The sequence below is a fragment of the Argentina silus genome, assembly GCF_951799395.1.
Source record: "Argentina silus genome assembly, chromosome: Y".
In the NCBI taxonomy this organism is placed as follows: Eukaryota; Metazoa; Chordata; class Actinopteri; order Argentiniformes; family Argentinidae; genus Argentina; species Argentina silus.
The window spans coordinates 9,106,262-9,108,761 of record NC_139654.1 but is presented as its reverse complement, the minus strand read 5'-3'; the positions used below and the strand labels follow the sequence as shown (position 1 = coordinate 9,108,761).

The 2,500-nt window shown below is 49.5% G+C and overlaps 1 protein-coding gene across 1 annotated transcript in view; it reads left to right on the top strand.

Moving 5' to 3' along the window:
- The window catches only part of crim1 (cysteine rich transmembrane BMP regulator 1 (chordin-like)), a gene marked incomplete at its 5' end in the record, with an annotated part of 25,367 nt that extends 24,178 nt beyond the window's left edge, over window positions 1-1,189 (top strand). The window contains one exon of the mRNA XM_083696898.1: window positions 1-1,189. This exon is cut by the window's left edge and continues 814 nt beyond it.
- Window positions 1,190-2,500: the final 1,311 nt, after the last annotated feature.

Below are 2,500 nucleotides of genomic sequence, written 5' to 3'. Positions count from 1 at the left end.
GTGTGTGTGTGTGTGTGTGTGTGTGTGTGTGTGTGTGTGTGTTTGGAGAGAGAACAGAGAGAAATATCCTGGTGTTCCTGATGACATCGGACTGACTACCAAAGCTCCTCTGTCCAATCAGAACGCTCCGCTGGAAGAACTCTGCGCCGTGCTGACTAATGGCAGTACAGCCTGCCGGACTAGATGTGGCACACAGCCCAGAGAGAGAGAGGGAGAGAGAGAGGGAGAGAGAGAGGGAGAGAGTGATCACCTTTTCCCCTCCTCTCTGTCGTCCCTGAAGGTTGAGAGAACAGCGTCACTCTGTGGTTGTTAGGATGTTCATCACTCCATCTCCCCCTCTATCTGCTCTGTATAGATGTTCTTCTCAGATCTTCTCCATGCTGGGGTAACGTGTTATTAACGTGTTATTAACGTGTCAGATCCTGGGTTGAGGTGAAGTGGATGTCAAACTAGTTTGGAGATGTTTGCTGTTTCTTGTTTTGTTTCTTTCAACCCTGTTTTCTAGAGAGTAACACAGGAACCTACACTCCACAGCCAATCAGAGCTCAGCTCCTAAACACTCCACAGCCAATCAGAGCTCAGCTCCTAGACACTCCACAGCCAATCAGAGCTCAGCTCCTAGACACTCCACAGCCAATCAGAGCTCAGCTCCTAGACACTCCACAGCCAATCAGAGCTCAGCTCCTAGACACTCCACAGCCAATCAGATGTGTTCTCCAGAGGGTCTATAGACTGGCTTTGATCCCCCTCTCCTCCTCTCCCCTCCTCCTTCTCCTCTCCTCTCCTCTCCTCTCCTCTCCTCTCCTCTCCTCTCCTCTCTTCTCTTCCTCCAGAGTTGCTCTCCTGGCTGTAAGGGATAGAGAGATGGAGGGAGGGAGGGAGGGAGGGAGGGAGAGAGTGCTAACCCTCCCCCTGAGGGAGTCTTTAACCACATATTACCCACAATGCACCTTGATCTTCTCTGTCCTTCGCTCAATTGGTTTAAAGGTTCTGGGACCCGTCTGGAGCTTCAACACCATAGCAGGTTCAACACCATAGCAGGTTCAACACCATAGCAGGTTCAACACCATAGCAGGTTCAACACCATAGCAGGTTCAACACCATAGGAACACTTGTACATATTAATGCTTAAATGATGAAACGACAAGACAACATGTTGTGTGATTATTGTGTGTGTGTGTGTGTGTGTGTGTGTGTGTGTGTGTGTGTGTGTGTGTGTGTGTGTGTGTGTGTGTGTGTGTGTGTGTGTGTGTGTGTGTGTGTGTGTGTGTGTGTGTGTGTGTGTGTGTTGCACACACACACACACACACACACACACACACACACACACACACACACACACACACACCAGTCCTTCACATGTACATTTTCCTTATTCATTTCCTTATTGAATGTATTTATGGTTGAAAAGAGAGAAGAGATTTATTCATAACAGAAACAGGAGGAGAGGGGAGGAGGGAGAGGGGGGAGAAGGAGGGAGGAGAGGAGGGGGGAGAAGGAGGGAGGAGAGGGGAGGAGGAGGGAGGAGAGGGATGGAACAGAAAAGACAAACATTCTCATTCATCTGTTTGTTTGTTTTTTTCTCATCTATATTTGATGTCAGATTTCTTTTCTTTTTGTTCTCATTTTAATGTCCATGGAGGCTTTGTCTGATTGGACGGTTCCCTGTCTGTTCCCTATCTGGTGATTGGTGGGATGTCTAAAGGAGGGCGGAGCTTTGAGCTCCTACATCACTTCTGATGTCATCACTACTGGAGGGAGGGGGCAACGGAGCAGGAAGGAAGAGAGAGAGAGGGGGGGATGGAGGAAGAGAGAGAGAGAGGGAGGAGGAAGAGAGAGAGAGAGGGAGGAGGAGGAAGAGAGAGAGAGAGAGGGAGGAGGAGGAAGAGAGAGAGAGAGAGGGGGGGATGGAGGAAGAGAGAGAGAGAGGGAGGAGGAAGAGAGAGAGAGGGGGGGGGGAGGAGGAAGAGAGAGAGAGAGAGGGAGGAGGAGGAAGAGAGAGAGAGAGGGATGGAGGAGAGAGAGGGAGGGGGGGGAGAGAGAGGGATGGATGGAGGAGGAAGAGAGAGAGATGGAGGAGGAAGAGAGAGAGGGAGGAGGAGGAAGAGAGAGAGGGAGGAGGAGGAAGAGAGAGAGGGATGGAGGGGAGGTGAAGACTTGTCTGATATTATGTAAAGTAGAATTGTACATCTTGGCACTTTTCTAGATAAATAACCTTGTTGTGTTTTATAAACAAACACTTTTCTCCCTGGAACGTACTGCTGCCAAGACACACACAACCTTTACAACTTTACTCTACAACTTTACATGACACAATACTTTCCCCTCCTGTAGTGATCTGGTACCGAGAAACCCTGTGGAGCATTAAGCTCTTCTAATGGACTGGTGATTGACAGGTCAGGGTCAGGGTTAGGGTTAGAGGTTAGGGTCAGGGTTAGAGGTCAGGGTCATTGTTAGAGGTCAGGGTTAGAGGTTAAGGTCAGAGTTAGGGGTTAGAGGT